Below are 19,876 nucleotides of genomic sequence, written 5' to 3' on the forward strand. Positions count from 1 at the left end.
GGGATCTAACGAGATGAAAGAGACTTCTACACAACACAAGAAACTATTGTCAGAGTAAAACGACAACCTACAAAATGGGAGAAACTTTTGTACTCTATCCATCTGACAAAGGTTTAATATCTAGCATCTGTAGATTTAGATTCCTTGTGAGGAATTAAACACATTTACATGAAAACCAAACAACCCCCATTAAAAAGTAGGTGAAGGACATGAACAGACACTCTTAAAAGAGGATATACATGTGGCCAACAAACATACAAAAAAAGCTCAACATCACTGATCATCAGGGAAATGCAAAGCAAAACCACAATGGGATACCATCTCACACCAGTCACAATGGCTATTATTAAAATGTCTGAAAACAACAGACGCTGGCGAGGTTCTGGAGAAAAATGGATACTTTTACACTGTTGAGGGGAGTATAAATTAGTTCAATATGGAAGACAGTATAGTGATTCCTCAGAGACTTAGAGGCAGAAATAACATTTGACCCAGCAATCCCATTACTGGGTATATACCCAAAGAAATATAAATCATTCTATATAAAGATACACATAAACATATATTCAATGCAGCAATATTCACAATAAAAAAGACACAGAATTAACCTAAATGCCTACCAGTGACAGACTGGATAAAGAAAATGTGGTGAGTATATACCATGGAATACTATGCAGCCATAATAAGAAACAGGTCCTTTGCAGGTTCATATATGGAGCTGGAGGCCATTATCCTCAGCAAACAAAAGCAGGAATAGAAAATCCCTCATATTCTCACTTATATTAATAAAAGGAAGGGAATTATGAGAATGCATGGACACACTGAAGGGAAAAAGGGGGTGAGAGGGAAGATAATCAGGAACAATAGCTAATGGATGCTGTGCTTAATAACTGATGATGACATGATTTGTACACCAAACCACTGTGGCAGACGTTTACCTATGTAACAAACCTATACATCCTGTACATGTACTCTGAACCTAAAATAAAAGTTGGAAATTAAAAAAAAATGATATGATAAATATCTGAATAAGAGACAAAGGAGAGATAGGGAGGAAAAGGAAAGAGCAATATGAAGGCAAAGGAGTAAGAGATTAGAGATAAGCCAGCACAAGTCAAGGAATGCCTGATACCATCAGAAGTTGGAAAAGACAGGGAGGAATTTTCTCCTAGAGCTTTCAGAAATATGGCCTGGATGTCACCTTGATTTCAGACTTTTGGTCTCCAGAATTGTAAAAAAAAATAAATAAATAAATGTGCTTTGGCTTTTTCTAAAAGTGTACAGTAATAAGCATTCAAAGATATTTAATATTAGAACTTATGTGCTAAAGAGAAGGAGGGCATAAAAGTTTGGAAAATTTGCAGCAGGTAGAAAAGAGAAACCCATTTTCTGGGGAGAAATTCAAGCCAGCTGTAGAAATTTACATAAGTAATGAGGATCTGAATGTTAACAGCCAAGACAATGGGGAAAACGTTTCCAAGGCATATAAGAGAATTTTGCAGTAGCCCTCCTATCGCAGACCAACAGGCCTAGGAGAGAAAAATGGTTTCCTGGGCCTGGCCCAGGATCTTGCTGCTCTGTGCAGCCTCAGGACTTGGTGCCCTGCATTCCAGCTGCTCCTGCTCCAGCAATGGCTAAAAGGGGCCAAGGTACAGCAAGGCCATTGCTTCAGAGGGTGCAAACCCCAAGTCTTGGCAGCTTCCACATGATGTTAAGCCTGTGAGTGTGCAGAGGACAGGAGCTGAGCTTTGGAAACCTTAGCCTAGATGTTAGAGGATGTATGGACATGCCTGGATGTCCAGCAGAGGTGGGCTGCAGGGGCACAGCTCTTGTGGAGAACCTATATTAGAGCAACGCAGAGGGGAAATGTGGGACTATAGGCCCTAGACAGAGTCCCCACTGGATCATTGCCTAGTGGAGCTGTTTGAAGAGTTCTCCAGACCCCAGAATGGTAGATCCATCAACAGCTTGTACTGTATGCCTGGAAAAGCCATAGGCACTCAATGCCAGCTTGTTAAACAGCCACAGGGTCTGTACCCTGCAGAACCACAGTGGGAGAGCTGCCCAAGGATGTGGGAGCCCACCTCTTGCATCAGCATGCCCTGGATGTGAGAGATGGAGTAAAAGAAGATTTTGCAGTTTTAAGATTTAATGACTGCCCAGCCAGGTTTTGGACTTGCATGGGCCTGTGGCCTCTTTGTTTTGGTTAATTTCTCCCATTTGGAATGGAAACATTTACCCAGTGCCTGTACCTCTATTGTATCTTGTTTTTTATTTTACAGGATCACAGGTAGAAGGGACTTGCCTTGTCTTAGATGAGACTTTGGACTTGGACTTTTGGTGCTCATTCCAGTTAATGCTGGAATGAGTTAAGACTTTGGGGGACTGCTGGGAAGGCAAGATTAGTTTTGAAATGTGGAAAGGACATGAAATTTGGGAAGGCCAGGTGCAGAATAATATGGTTTGGCTCTGTGTCCTGAGCCATATCTTATCTTGAATTGTAATCCCTACCCGTCAAAGGAGGAACCTGATGGGTGGTGAATGGCTGATGGGGGAACTTTCCCCCATGCCACTCTCATGATAGTGAGAGAGTTCTCTTGAGATCTGATGATTTAAATGTGGCAGTTTCCCCTGTGCCCTCTTTCTTTCCTGCCACCTTGTAAAGAAGCACTTACTTCTCCTTCTCCTTCCGCCATGATTTTAAGTTTTCTGAGACTTCCCCGGGCATGTGGAACTGTGAGTCAATTAAACCTCTTTTGTTTATAAATTACTCCTATCCCCTCTACCTTCAACAATCTTTAGTCAAAAACACACAAAATGTTTATTATATCAACTAGCTCCAGGAAAAATGTCCATTTTGTTTAAAGAGGGAATAAACACAGATATTAAGTGTTAGTCAATGCCACACAGCAGTCTCAAGCAGTTTTTTACAGCAGTGTGAAAACAGACTAATACAGCTACTATTCAACTCACTACACAAGCTTCATTCTCTTAAAGACCTAGGGTAAATATTCTATCCGATACTGCTATTTATCTAACTAGAGGTAACTTTAATTAAATTATGGTAGGCTATTCTGTATAAAGCAAAAGAAACCTGAGGTTTTGAATCCTAAGCTTATAGTATTCTCCTTTTTACTTTGTTATATCTGTAACTAAATTTCTTCAGAGTGTGTGTGTGTGTGTACTTGTGTGTGCATTTCTTTTGGTAGTGGGGAGAAAGGTAGGAGTATTAGTTCTATTTATGATTCAAAACTACTTCCACTAAAGGAGAATTGTTTATTATTTACCTGTGATATTCATGTTACTCTATGAGTCTCCTTGTGTACTGGCATTTATAATAAATCAGAGCTAGATTACTTTATTCATGCAGAAAATTTAACACAATATTGTACTGGTAAGAAATTTTCTCTATGAATATTTCCTCCAAAATATACATATTTTAATGTTTATAATCTCATTCTTGTTCTGAGGATCATATTGTTCACATGCTAGCCTATATTCTGTATCTCATATCTATGTCCAATAATTAGGCCCTGATATCAAAAGCAATAAAATTTGACTTCATCTGTGCTAGTAACATAGTAAAAAATAATAGTTATTGAATGTATGACAAATGAATGAATGCTTTATTATATAGGTTTGGGTAAATTATCAAAAAAGTCAAGGTAAGGGATACTTCAAAAAAGATCCAAATTTTCCACTCCCAGAGAAGAAATAAAACAGATTCTAGTGTAGACCCTAAAAAGCTCAGAAATTCTAACATGATTGTGATTATAAGAAAAAAAAATGCCAGCAACAAGCTAGAACAACATTGTTGCACGAGTCCTGTGGTGAGCTACTTAGTCATTTTGTAAACTTCTAGGAATTGCTATGCAGATGCTACTCTCAGGTGTTTCAAGGGCTTTTCTTTCTATATAAACTATCTCAAATTCTATACTTCTATAGTATCTACATTCAGCAATCTTCAGTTAAAAACACACAAAATGTTTATTATATCACCTATCTCCAGGAAAGAAGTCCATTTTGTTTAGAAAGGGAAATAAACACAGATAAATTAAATGTTAGACAAAGCTATGCAGCAGACCTGCACTGAATTATGACTTCAAGCAGTATCTTGTACTTTCCAATAATTTCTACTGAAAATAATAGTGAAACCAACTATAAATGCAGTGTGAATTTGCGCCTAATGATAACTGCTGCTGTACTGAAAATTTCTTTTCTCCCATAATGCACAGAATTGGCAAATGTACAGTCAGACCACAAAATAAATTAAGGCTTGCGATTCATTAAGTGATGCCATAGATTCAAGGAAAGATTATATTAAAGTTTATGAGAAGCTTGGATCCAAGAAGATGCACACATCTAAATTCTGATGGTGCTCAAATGTTTCAGTGCCTTATTAATCTGCTCAGTCTATACTGTCTTTGAGACTGCAGCAAAGAAAAAATATGATTGATTGTGCTGCAAGATATGTGCTTTTTGCATTTCCGTTAACTATAAAACAAGCACCATTTTAATTAAGCTTCTTCCAAGCAATTCAGGTGCTCTATAAAAATATAATGAAGCAATTAAGATGTGTTAGAAGTGACTGAGATATCTTTTTCACATGAAAATGTGAAAGTGAAAGTCAATAGGGTTTTTTTTATTTTTCTTTTGTCTTCCCCTATCCTCAAAGCAAGGAGGCTATTTAATCTCAAGAAAAGAAACACTTGATTTAAGTAAAATGTAGGTTGATTTTATATATATATATATATATATAGTTAACCTTTACTAAATACAAAATAACATTATTATTATTCAAGGTTTGAAGATGTGTAGTTATTGCAAATTATGATAGGGCTACAAAAACACCCTAATAAAATGTTTATAGAAATATTAATTGTAGTGCCTAAGTAGAGAATCACGAAATTTTTAAAAATCATGTATAAGAATTAAATTGAGACAATGACCCAGAGATTCTATTTACTTGAAAACGTAAGGTTTTGAGGAAAACTGATGGGTTGGGCTCTTTCTGGTCTGATTCATTAATTTACATTGGGTGTGTCAGTACGACCTGTGTATAGGATGATGTACTCTCTGCTTCCACAAGAACAAATAAGCTTTCTGTTTCCATTGTAAAACTATAATTTATTAGGTCTCTCCTAATTTCATGTATTATGTCTGCCCCTCATTCGTTCAGTCAGTGGGCATCTGTTGTGCCAGCTATGTTAGGTTGTAGGGATATAAAGGTAGTCAAAATACACTAAAATTGCCAGCAGGAAGCTTATATTCTAGTGTGCAAGAACTACTAAAAGCAACAAAGGGTAAAATAAGGGAATAAAATAATAACACATTGTGGTAACTATTAAAAAATAAATTAATAGGGCAGGCACGGTGGCTCATGCCTGTAAACCCAGCACTCTGGGAGGCCGAAGTGGGAGGATTACTTGTGGTCGGAAGTTTGAGACCAGACTAGCCAACATGGTAAAACTCTGTCTCCACTAAAAACAGAAAAATTAGGTGGGCAGGGTGGCACATGCCTGCAGTCCTACCTACTTGGAAGGCTGAAGTAGGAGGACTGCTTGAACCTGCAAGGCGAAGGTTGCAGTGAGCCAAGATCATGCCACTGCACTTCAGTCTGGGCAACACATTGAGATTCTGTCTCAAATATAATAAAAATAATAATAATAATCATACTATCTCTAGGACGCTCGTCAGGGAAGTCACACTGAGGAGCAGATATTATATAGTCCTGGAAGAAATATCTTTAGAGAAAGATTAGAAGAAAGGTCAGGGGAAAAGTTGATATTTTTACATGGTATGCAATCAAAAATGTATAATATGTGAAAAAAAAATCCTTACTGCATTTTGAAAATTTCACTATTATCAAACTCACCTATTTCCCTAGACTAAATGTATTATGCTGCAGGTTTAGGCTATTTCCACCTCAATGGAATGTGAATGATTTCCATCTCAATAACTGTGAATGATTTCCAAAGTATGCCATTTTTGTTGCAAGTCTGAGGAAATGAAGACTGAAACAAATACTGGGAACAGTATAGCCAGAAATTAGAAACACTACCACTGGTACAACAGATATCGTTCTTACAGATGAAAGTATAGAAATTGGAGAATTTAACTGAATTGTGTATTTTTTCAATGGTAGAAAGTAGTAGAATCAAGACAAAACACTCCAGGTGACTGACTACAAATCTTTAGTAAGGTGATATGTAGGTAGTTGCATAGATAGCTATATAGGTAGGTTGACATTTAGTAATTATATTGCCCTCTTCCATTCTTGTTATTTTTCTATTAGTGGCCCAGCATGAATGATAGTTCTAAAAAACTAGAGTTGTTAATTACTGTTTTTCTATAATGCTTTATTTATAATTAATGTGCTAATTCTTTGGTTTATTCCCTGGGCATTTTTATAATGGGTGCAATTTTATAAAGCAACCAAATCACTAAATATATGTTAAAGATGCCTTGCAGCTAGCAGGCTGGTTCGGATAGAATTGAATATCATGTTCCTGAGTAACTTCTACATGCCCAATGGCAGGAACATAAGCAAAGACAGACAGAGATTTTAGAAACTTCACCTCAAGAACTGCCTAAAGAACCAGTAGGTAAGCAGATGACAAAGGCAGGGTAATGGCCAATAGAGAACACCACATTGGTTATTCTCCTGAAAAAGTAAAATGTGTAAACTCATAAGACTAGAGTGTTCTAGTCTGGATAAGAGCCTGTAGAATGGACTGCTGAAGGGGGCATTATGAATTGTGTAGGATGCTAATAATCTAATATTCAAATTCTACTACTATGGATTTTTTCCTCTAGATGAGGTTTTACTATTAGATGAGAAGAACCAAAGAAAGAAGAAAAGTCATTGGCAAAGAGTGTATGTGTGTATTGAGGGGTAGAGGGAAGGTTGTAACAGAGAGAGGCTGAGAAGTCCAAGAATAGGCTTCACCAACAATTCAAGAATAATGGAAAAGAAGAGTAATATTATGCTACCTTGCTTTGTTAGTTCTGCAGAAATGAGGAAAAATTGAGATTTTCCTTTATAGGTTCCTGCCTTCCTACCTTCCTGTGCTATACTCTTTCATGCTGATCTTCTTTGTTGCTTATTATTATTTATTGTGCACATAGAACTATGCTAGTGTAAATACGTATATATAAGCTATAAGTTACCTCCTAAAATGAGCAAGAGCCAATTGTTAAAACATTAAGAAATTTTGCAAGGTGGTTGTTAAACTACTGGTAGCTTGAAATTGTCCATGAAAGATTATTGATACCACTGAAATAATCAAACACACACACACACACACACACACACACACACACACATCACTAGTCTTTCTTTCCTTTACTTTTTGGAGAGCCAGTGCACTAGCACACCACATGTATATGTACACATGCGAGAGTGAGAGTATAATGACGGAAGCAGAGCACATAGGAGCTTCAAAAGTTCACAGAAGATGCATATTATGGAAAAATTATGTATAAATCACAAATTTTCCACCAAATAAACTAGAAATAATTTATTATAACATGTCTGCATAGGATCTGGCTTCAGGCACTAAGAAAGACAAGACATGTTTGAAAAGAGCCCCTATTAGAGCAACATGAATTCTGCTAAAATTGAAGCAAGAACAAACATCAAATTTATGGTGAAGCTTAGATGGAAATATGGTGAAATCACTGATGATTTATAAAAAGTTTATGGGGTCAAATTGCTTCAAATAAAATAGCAATTTACAAATGAATAATCTGTTTTGAGAAGGGCCATGATGATGTTCAAGACGAAGCCTGCAGAGGCAACCCATCCACACTAATTTGTTAGGAAAAAGTTTACCTTGTTTGTGCCCTAATTAAAGAAAACTGATGATTAATAGCACAAAGAGTAGCCAATGCCACAGGCACCTCAACTGGTTCAGCTCACACAATTTTGACTAAAAAATTAAAGTCGAGCAAAGTTTCCATTTGGTTACTAGCCAAACCATTGCACTCAGATCAAATTCAGACAAAAGCAGAGTTTTCAATAGAAATTTTACACAAGTGAGATAAATATCCTGAAGTATTTCTTTGAAGAATTATAACAAAAACTAAAACATAGCTTCACCAGTATAATCCTGAAGACAAAGCACAATCAAGCAATGTCAACCAAGAGGTGAAAGCAAAAGTGAACTGATCAAGATCAAAGCTCATAATGATAGCATGTTGGAAAGGTTAATGGATTTTACTTGTTGACTTTCTGGAGGGCTCAAGCATGTTAACATCTGCTTATTATGATAGTATTTGGAGAAAGCTGGCTAAATCTTTAGAAGAAAAAAAGGCAAGAAAGTTTCAACAGAGATTTTCTCCACCATGACAAAGTTTCTGTTCATTTTTCTCATCAAATAAGAACAATTTTGTGAGAAGTTTTTTTTTGAAAATCATTAGGCACCCACCTTATATTCCTGATTTGGCTACATCTGACTTACTTTTCTTTCCTAATCTTAAAAATCTATTGTAGATGGCGCCCATTTTTTTTAGGTCATAATGTAAAATGACTACAATGGCTTAAATTCCTGAGACTCTCTGTTCTTTAGAGGTGGATTAAATGGCTGGCTTCATTGCTTACAAAAATGTCTGGAACCTAATGGAGCTTATGTTGAAAAAAGAAAGTTTATATATTTTATTTTTATCCTTTGATTCATTTTTTCTTGAATTTTTTTAACTTTCCTCATATTACCTTTACACTTGAATAGTTACAACCTAGCAGGTAAACTAAATTGAGATTAAGAATAACTATAGTGTAGACTGGGCATGGTGGCTCACACCTATAATCCCAGCACTTTGTGAGGCCGAGGTGGGTGGATCACAAGGTCAAGAGATTGAGACCACCCTGGCCAACATGGTAAAACACCATCTCTACTAAAATACGAAACTTAGCTGAGCGTGGTGGCATGCACCTGTAGTCCCAGCTACTCAGGAGGCTAAGGCAGGAGAATTGCTTGAACCTGGGAGGCAGAAGTTGCAGTGAGCCAAGATCATGCCACTGCACTCCACTCTTGCACCTGGTGACAGAGGGAGACTCTATCTCCAAAAAAAAAAAAAAACATGAAAAAGAAGAACTACATTGTAAGGTAACTTCCGTTTAGGGGTAAACTCTGAGTATGGGAATGCACCACATAGTGAATTTACATTCATTTGGTAAATAGGATATTAGAGAGTAGCTAATATCTGAATTTGACCATTTAAGACTAGTAGGATTTCAGTCTGTGGAGGCTTAAGAAGGAGGGAGCAGTGGGAGCAGTGACTGCCCACTAGGGTAAGAACAAACAAACAGAGTCCCTGAGGCAGAAAAAGAAACTGGTTATTCATTTGGCTGGAACATATAAAATATAAAGGGGATTTATGGTAGGATACAGAGGTAGGTGGAGGGACTTAACTCAATAACTATGTAACAAGGTGATAATATATTATTGGCCAAATCATTCATCTCAAAAAAGAAAAAACAAAGTGGAAATTCATGACTCCACTAGATGGCTGATCCTCCTGGTCACTATTTTCTAAACTTCGGAGTCTATACCTTCAGGTGTAAAACACTGATTACTTGTCTTATAGTATTCCTAAAGAGTTACAAAGAAAATCTTAATTTGGAAAGTAAGTTGCAAGCTTTAAATGCCATGATGTAGAAATAACTATGGCATTTATTGTGCACTCTCTGAGTTCCTTTAACTCTCAAGAAAGAACCATGTGCAAATATTAACAGTGTAGAGAAGACCTGGTTTATGTATTTATTTAAGCTATGTGATAACCTTAAGAAATATTATGGTCACTGAGTTCAAATCTGTACAAAATAAAACAACAATACACGTGTGACACAGTATGTGTGTATTTTTATATTTTGAGGAGTGGGGAAAGATAGGTAATCAGCAGAAATGCTATTATTCAACAATTTAGAAAGAAGAAAAATGTTCATTTTGCAGGGTTTTGTGACTTCAGCTAAGTTTGATGTTTTCCATCTGATGTAACGTTATATGGATTTATACAGACAGCCCAATTAGATTAAGTGGTAGGTGAACTGGTAAATACCGTTAAATGAGGAAAGGCCTAATGCATGAAATCAGCTTTAATCTTAGCATTGAAAGCTGGAAGTGATGTAGTTTGGTAGACAGAATGTACAAAGAATTAACTGTTGATAAAGTCATGTAGGAATGATATTCCTTGAAGTGAAATATAGTTTGGAAGATAGGATGTGCAAAGAATTAACTGTTGATACAGTCAGTGATGTAGAAATGACATTCCTTAAAGTGAAGTGACTCTCATTGACTCAAACTGGTTTTGGCAAAGAGTTGAAACTTCTTCTAATTTATATAGTGCCATTACGGAACTAGGCTAGAGCCCAGTATAAAAAGGCCCTCATAAATGTGCAAAGATCATCTACTAAACTTAATTTTGGATGTCTTCATTGGAATAGACTTGTGGGTGTGCTTACTGAGGGCAGGAATAGGCAAAAAGATAATTGCTCAAAGAACAGGCTCTGAAATAGACTCTGGTTTCAATACGTGACTGGCTATTATCAGCCAAGACTTTGGAAGAGTGATTTAACATATTTGTACATTAAATTTCTCATGTAGAATAAGAAGAATGGTATCTACCAAAGTAGGGACATCTTAAAGATTCAATGAGAATATACAACACACAGTAAGTGCTATTCTGCAAATGTTTACTGAGGTCCTCTTAGGTTTCAAGTGCATCTTAGACACTTGGAACATATATATGAATTAAAATAGATCTGTACCCTAGTGGATCTTGTATTATATCACATTTTAGTTAATATTGTTATATTGTCATTATTTCTATTGCTATCTTTCTTTTTATAAAACCTACACAGTGGCCAATTAGTAGGTGCTCAAAAAATTTGCTTGAATGAAGATTCAACTAGAGCTGTGTTGTGATAGATAAGCAGCTCCTGTTATGAACAGAATTAAGGGTAAATGCTTTGCAAAGTTAGAAAATTCTACAAAAGAGACTAAACACAGGCAGAGTAGAGTCCTTCACTGTGAAATACATGAGAAGAATCGGTTAGAATGAAAATTCTAGTTGTTGCTGTAGGCAAATCCTATCTTCAAATTTTTCTTTTCTTAATGGTAAAAATTTGACTAAAGGAAATTTTACATTGTGTATAAATAATTGTAGAAATATGTTGCTCGTTAAGCTTTATTGGTCTTTGAAATTTATCCAAACCATTAAAGAGGCAGAGTTAGGAATTCCAATATCTGATACAGTAACAAACGAGACACTGGTTTATTTTTCACTAAACCACAACTGATAGAAGTAGCTAAATAGATGAAACCCTAAATTTAAAAATATATTAGTATTAGTCATGTCAAAGCAGATATTTCAGGATGAATTAAGAAACTGTAGTTCACAGAGTTAAGTATGTCTAATACTATTAGACAAGAGAGAGAAGCACTGCTTAACGGATCAATTCCATTAAGAAAAAAAAAAAAGCAAAAATTGCAAGTGATTTCACTTTATAAAGATAACTATAAAAGTCAGTTACCTGCCCACTGAAGTTCTTTTCTCCTCTTCAAATGCCATTTCTGTTCTGTCAGCATTGTCAGTATATGCAGCTACTGTACTGTGGAACGTAATTATATTATATGGCAGATAAAACAAGGGGGTATGCATCAGATTATAAATAACTTAATTTTGCAAAAGAATTTTACATCTTAATCTGCTGGACTATCACTTTCACTTAGGCTCTGAAACCAAATTATGTTATTGTGTTCTGTGATATAATTTAATAACTAACCCATAAGGAAATGTCAGGTCGAATTTGCAGCAATCTAGGGGCCATTAAGCCAGATGGAAGGTCATTCTGTTTGAGGATTGTAAATGAACCTGTCCAACAAAGTTTTGGTTAGGAACAGCCAAGGACTCATTATGTAGTCAATTTATCCAACTGCTTGCAAGAACCACGCCAACGTCAAGGCTGTTCTGTCCTTTGAAGTTTGAAATGAATTTGAACATACAGGGATTTTTACTTTCATCAAGCCAGAAAGAAAATTGCTTTTGTAAAAAGCAGTCATTTCCATATATTGCTTAGAACATTAGAATAAAAAATAAATGTATTGTTGAAATATCACTTGAGAAATTTTTATTTTTTTCTTATTCATTTTCCTCTTTCCCTTCTAAAGTCTGCCTTTCCTTGGTAGTAAAAGACACACACACACACACACACACACACACGCACACACGCACACACACACACACACATTAATAAAAAATAAACCACTCAAAGAAGTTAACAGAAATCTACAAAGAAATCTAAGCTTCTGAAAATCAAAATACTCACTTAAAATAATAATAATGTCTTCATTTAATGTTTGGTTTACAATGAAGTTAACAACTTTTGATTATCCATACTATTGTGAATACTCCAAAGCAGATAATTAAATGTCAGCTTTTATTTAGTTTTTTAAAAATGCATTTTGAATAACTGGATGCTTCTAATGATGTTTAAGTTATTTTCTAGAGCAGAGAATCAAAACTGGTTGTTCTAGTAAAACATCATTTTACAATTAGTATATTTTCATTTTAGAAAATATCAGATAGTTAACACGTTTATTCATAATCCCATTCCTATGATAAATTTTGACATTTCTATCTACTTATGTCTTTCAAAGCATACTTTACTAATTTGAATTTACTGACTTGTGTTTACTGACCATATACAAAACCAATCCTCATTATTGCAGATTCTATATTTGTGAATTTTCCTACTTGCTAAAATTTATTTGTAATGTCAAAATCAATACTAGCAGCACTTTTGCAGTCATTTGTGGCCATGCACAGGAGCAGTGAAACATTTGAGTCAGCTATTGGGCAAGTTCCAGTGAAGGAAAAACAAAGCCCTCTTGTCTCAGCTCTCATATAAAGAGGACAAGAGGATGGAGAAGGTCAAGGGTTGTGCAGTGTAGTGGACAGAGCTCTGGTCTGGGACCAGTTGGTCAGCGTTTATATCCCCACTCTGGCATCTGTTGGAGGCATGGCTTTATGCAAGTCACTTCACACTTTTGAATCTTGTTTTCTCCTTTGTAAAATAAAGACAATAAACTATTACAGGTTTTTTTTTTTGACACAGAGTTTCGCTGCTCCTCTTGCCCAGGCTGGAGTGAAATAGTGCAATCTCGGCTCACTGCAACCTCCACCTCCAGGGTTCAAGTGATTCTCCTGCCTCAGCCTCCCAAGTAGCTGGGATTATAAGCATGTACCACCATGCCTGGCTAATTTTGTATTTTTAGTAGAGGCGGGGTGTCATCATGTTGGCCTACCTGGTCTCGAACTCCTGACCTCAAGTGATCCACCCACCTTCGTGTCCCAAAGTGCTGGGATTACAGGCATGAGCCACCGTGCCCAGCCAGGATTTATTGTTTTTAAGATTAAAGATTATAATCTATGAGAGATGAGTGTGTATACATACACACATGTGTGTGTGTGTGTGTGTGTATATATATATATATATATAAATGCAGATATATATACATACAATATCTCCTAGGAACAAAAATGTAATGTTCACAGTGGCTTTATAGAAGTACCATGAATAATGAAGATCAACTGTATACATGTATAATACATATGTGTGTGTATAATACATACACACATATATATGTATATATATATAGCCAATCTAAATTGTGATAAATATCCATATGCTTAAATTACTGTGTTTTTAAACTCAATTTGAAGAAGCAAACATTTTACTCTTCTGGATATATCATAATTATTTAGCAGGTTAGATGATGTATCATAGTGTTTTTCTGTTTCCAAATTTATGAACACTGTTTTTAGTAATATTTTCCCTGCAGGTAAGGAAGAAGGTAACATGACTCTTCTTTTGGTATGGCACCAGAGTTCAACTGGAGTCCAGTGTAATGCAAGAACCTTGGAATTTTACCTAGAACGCCCGTGTGTGTGTGTGTGTGTATGTGTGTGTGTGTGTGTGTGTCTGTGCACGCGCATGTCTGTGCTTGTATCAGACAGGCGGAAAAAACGAGAAATGTAGAGGCTTTCCAATCTGGTCTAAGAAGAGCAGCAAGGATGAATGAGCGAAGCTTCTCCCTACTTTGGGAATTTAGAGCTCTGCTGCAAATTAGCTAATAAGGATCTTTACTACGATATACTTATTCATACAGCTGTAAGTGGTAGGTCTTAGAAAATCAACTAGAGTTAATGCTTGCACAGGACACAGGCCAGTCAGTTCATAGTCTCAGAACCTAAAACAGCACTTACGAAGTAGAGGCACATCAGCTAGATGCCCTAGTAAAAGGAAAGCCAATATTGTATCATAGTCCAAAACGATAAACGACCAGTTAGTGCTGGGTTCTGGTTCCAATTCTGAAAATAGCTAATTGGCTGGAGTTGAGCTGAATTACTGAATATGTGGATTTAATGTTCACTTTAGAGATTCCCTTTATGTTATTTTTTAAAAGTATGTGTCTTTGTAAAGTGTGATATAATGCACTTCTTTAATCAAAAAGGGCTTAAAACAAAATTTATTTCAATGTGAGTTAGTCAACTATTTTATCTTATATTCTTATTTCATTTGTCCCTTACACCATGAAACAAGGAGCAGTATCTTGATGCCAAAGCAGTTAAGGTTAACATGCCCTCTTATTATACAGCTTGCTACCTTTTATATTCTGGTTCCCATAAAAGCCATTTGAGAGAGGTCACTAAATCGTCCTGGATCAAATACTTCCTGCAGAGTCTGAACAGTGGAGTTAAATAAAATAAGATAATTAATAGATTGATAATGTCACAAGGACCTTGAAAGCATGGTTTGTAGTTATCATGCCTGCAGAAAATGGAGATAGAAGTATATAATCAAATTACCCATTTAGTTCTAATATGTTATAGTGTTCAATACATAAATTGACAATTTCCTCCTAAATTATGAAATAAAATAATAAACCTGCACTATTAAAATGTAAACAATAACTGAACATAACTATCTTTCTGATTAATAGATAGTATTTTGTAATAGAAACAAGCAATGTGTTAAATATATGTTGAAACTTAGATAAATTCCATCTAGGATTTGAAAATATGATATTGAAAGATGCATTTATTAAAAAAATAGTTGATGAACGATAAAAACACATGGACACAGGGAGGGGAGCATCACACACTGGGGTCTGTTGGGGGGAAATGGGGGAGGGATGGGGGGTGGGGAGGTGGGGAGACACAGCAAGGGGAGAAATGCCAGATATAGGTGATGGGGAGGAAGGCAACAAATCACACTGCCATGTGTGTACCTATGCAACAATCTTGCATGTTCTTCACATGTACCCCAAAACCTAAAATGCAATAAAAAAAAATTAAATTAAATTAAAAAAAATAGTTGATGAGTTAACAGGCTGTATGTTGTTGTTGTTAATGCCATTGCCTTTGCTATATATATTAAACAAAGATGCCTCTTGACTAGAAATCTTTCTTAATGATGTTTATATTAGGGTTTGATCGGAGAAGCAGAATCAGTAGGATGGATATATCTATCTATCTCTGCATGTTTATCCAAACATATACATTTTGAGGTAAACATGTGGGGAGATATATATATATATACACACACACACACACATATATATATATATGTGAACAAATCTGAAATCTTTAGAGCATACTGCCAAGAAGGGAAATTACAGTGGGATGAAATCCCAATCTATAATTTGTTGTTTACAGGCAGTGTCCTGTGAACTCAGAGAAGGCCTAAACCCTCTTTCAAAGACTGTACAACTGATGAGCTTATAGTTAATTGATCAAATACTTTAATCATATCTGCAAAATCTCTTCAAATTCACAACCAGTTTATTAGGAGAAGGTATATGCATGCTACAAATTTACTGCTTCCTTCCAAAATCCAACTTTTGCAAGAGAACATCCCTTGAAACTCAACTTAACTGGAAAATTCCTAGAAAGGGAACTCTGGAAACTATAGTACAGAAGAGCAAATTTGACACATGAAAAGCCACCACAGTTCACCTCTTCTCAACTTGGCATTCATATACATATCTTAAAACCTCACTGATCTCCAAATAGAGACAGTAACAGAGTCATGCTTCTACATAATATAACTACCTCATGTTTAATCAAAAATAAGCTAAACTGTTCTCTAGAAAAGTATAGGAAGTCTTCGAGTGATTATTACTCTTCTCCTTTGATATCCTGTAAATTAAATACTGATCTAAATAATAAGAAAATCAGAGAGGAGAAAGAACAACAATATTTGGTATACATATAAACATTTGTGTCAAAAAAAATACTCATGAGTATTACAGTCCTTTTTTCTGAAACTGGTCACATGGATGCACCTTATAAATAACTATCTTCTTTCAATCGATTTCATATTTCCTTCACACTCAGCACACACCTCAGCTGGTTGTGGTTCTTTGCCCAGAGAGGTGACTCAAACACTCATTCCTGAAGGGTCTGAGTCATTAGTACTGCTGAACATGCAGGAGAATGAAGAGCACTCACATTCCTTTCCTCGGGAGATACACTTCCCTTACAAATATTTAGTCACTATATAACCTGTAGTGATAATCTGCATATTTATTTATTTTCATATAAATAAAAACTTACACCATGTTTATACTATTGTCCGAGAATAAATACTGGAAGCAATTAAGCTAATTATGTTTCCTAATATCCAGTTTTATTTCTTATCACAAACTTAAAACATGACCTAGTATATAAATAAGAGTTATCATTAATTCTACCATGTAGTATACAGTATAATTTAGTATATAAACTATTATCATTTAGCATATTGCCTCCTAATTTTTGTAGGAACTTTTATATATGTATTTTTTTCATAACTAAAACCACGTTAAGTATAAATGTCTTATATACTAATTTTTCTCATATGAATTACTAACGGGGTCATATGAAATTAACATTTGGCCACATACCAAAATTCTAAATAATTTTTACAGATTAACTTGTTGCTCTCTATAAAGTCAATGAGGTTAAGTAAGACATATGATAGAAAAAAATGACCAGAAAAGCACAGTCTTTATTCCTACAAGGCTATTGGCCTCAAGACCATATGAACTCATCTGAGCCAGGTAGAGATTACCCTTTGCCAAGCTAATGATAACCTCAGCCTAGAGCAGTGGTCAGTCAGACAAGACAAGTTATAAAAAATGTACCACAGTATATGTATATTTATTAACATGTACTTTAAAGATATACTATTGTACAGATATATTAAAAATGCTAAAGTATTTAATAATATAAATTTAGATATAACAATGAAATACTATTTAAAAACTTTTATCTCTACAAAAATTTTTTCTTATTATACTTTACGTTCCGGGGTACAAGTACAGAACGTGCATGTTTGCTACATCGTTATACACTTGCCATTGTGGTCTGCTGCATCCAACACATGTCATCTACATTAGGTATTTCTCTCAGTGCTATCCCTCCCCTACCTCCCCACTCCCTGAAAGGCCCCGATGTGTGATGTTCCCCTCCCTGTGTCCATGTGTTCCATTGTTCAACTCCCACTAATGAGTGAAAACATGCAGTGTCTGCTCTTCTGTTCTTGTGTCAGTTTGCTGAGAATGATGGTTTCCACCTTGATCCGTGTCCCTGCAAAGGACATGAACTCATCCTTTTATATGGCTGCATAGTATTCCATGGTATGTATGTGCCACATTTTCTTTATCCAGTCTATCATTGATTGACATTTGGGTTGGTTCCAAGTCTTTACTATTGTGCACAGTGCTGCAATCAACATATGTGTGCATGTGTCTTTGTAATTTATAATCATTTGAGTATATACCCAGTGACGGGATTGCTAGGTCAAATGGTATTTCTAGTTCTAGAGCCTTGAGGATTTGCCACACTGTCTTCCACAATGGTTGCACTAATTTACACTCCCATCAACAGAGTAAAACTGTTCCTATTTCTCCACATTCTCTGCAGCAACTGTTGTCTACTGATTTTTTAATGATCGCCATTCTAACTGGCATGGGATGGTATCTCATTGTGGTTTTGATTTGCATTTCTCTAAAGACTAGTATATTATAAATTACAATAGTACCATTAAATAACAATTAAATTATTGTTTCAATATTTTGTGATATAGCAATCTATTTCTAAGTTGCTTATTTAACTACATTTTTTTAATGGCTATCATAGCCAAAATAGATATTTTACAAAGAAATAAGGAAGGCTTGCATCACTGGGTGCATTTCTAAATCATGACACTCACTACTCAAACCCATGTCTACTTATTGAATGTACAGGGAAATTGTACAATTTTTAAAAAAATATTAATTGGTTGTGCTTTTAAATAAATCTGAAGGTGTCACGTTTTTATACATGGAATGAAGAGGTTCATGACTCCATAAAATTATCTATTTTAAAGAATACTAAAATTTCAAAAATCTTATTTTCTATTTTTAATGTGCAGATATGAGTATATAAGGCTAGTCTATTAGTTTGAGCAGCAAATCATATAAGGGCAGGAGAACATCAAAATGCTAGTCTTCAAAATGTACAACGCATCATGTGATATTCTTTCAAAAATAATTACTCCATGCTTACTATTAAAATATTGCCTTTATCTTAAATGGGCAGACTGATAGTTTCTTTATCTGTTAGGTGGCTAGCATATTACTGGCAGTGCTTGTCATCAGAGAAAAGTAAATTTGAAATACTTGATTTTTGTATCTTCTTAAATTCAGCCACTCTTTTAAGATCTCTGCTGTTTGAATAGCCTTTACACATTGATCCATGTGCCACAATTTTGATAATTATGTTGAATTTTATAATACACTTATTTTAAAAGTTGACTACATTTAAAGTAGCTTATTTTGATCAAATAACTCAAACTAATGATAGTTGGTAGCACTTTATATTTCTGACTTAAAACCTCTGCTATAGAAGTTTTCCTGGGCATGACAGGATGAATGAATTCAATTGAAGTGCTAAATCTGTGGCATATCACAATGGTTTTCTTTTATTTTTAGCCATGTAAAAGAAGCTACTGTACAGTTCTACTACTGTCTTCATTAAATAAGTTATTTCTTAGTACTATCACTAATTATTTCTTAATACTATCTTCCTTTGAATGCCCATAGTTTATGTATGTTATAATTGAAAAAAATTATAATATCTAGCATAATTCAAAGCATGTAGAAGCTTCCTTACTTTGATCCTGCTGTACTGCAAACCTTTCACCCTACATAGTTCGTTGTAACACCTGTTTCTTTAAATCTTCAGCAATAAGGCTTCTACCTCTTTCAACATTATTTACTGACAAAGAACACATTACAATATACCACCATATTGTTTTCCATACATTATTTTAGCCATTTTGACCATACAAAGATGAATGAATATTTCTCACATGGCATGTGGCTTTAGCCTTTTGCTTTCATGAACCCTTATGAAGGCTTTTAAACACTTATTCAGCTTCAATGTTATTTATAAAGTACTTGATTAAACTTTAAATGACTTAAAACATTAGCGAAAACATTAAAGAAGTTTCACTTTGTGAATGCTTGGCAGGGCAATCCAATACAGATAACACTAATGTACAATTTGATATTTTACTTATTTCTTTTAAAGTGTGGTTACTTATCACTGCTTTGTTAACTGTTAATAAACATATTTTTTTTCTGTTGTTTTTACTAAGATTACAAACTTTATATCATATTCCTTGAAAACATTATTTTTAATAAAGGGACAATGTTCATTTTAGTCAATATATCATTATTTACTTTGCCATTTTAAAGATTTTTTAAAACATTTAAATATCTTATTTTTAACAACAAAAAAGAAACATAATAATATTGGAATAAAAGTCTCATACTTAAATTTTAGT

The sequence above is a fragment of the Cebus imitator genome, unplaced genomic scaffold (assembly GCF_001604975.1).
Source record: "Cebus imitator isolate Cc_AM_T3 unplaced genomic scaffold, Cebus_imitator-1.0 Scaffold186, whole genome shotgun sequence".
NCBI classification, from domain to species: domain Eukaryota; kingdom Metazoa; phylum Chordata; class Mammalia; order Primates; family Cebidae; genus Cebus; species Cebus imitator.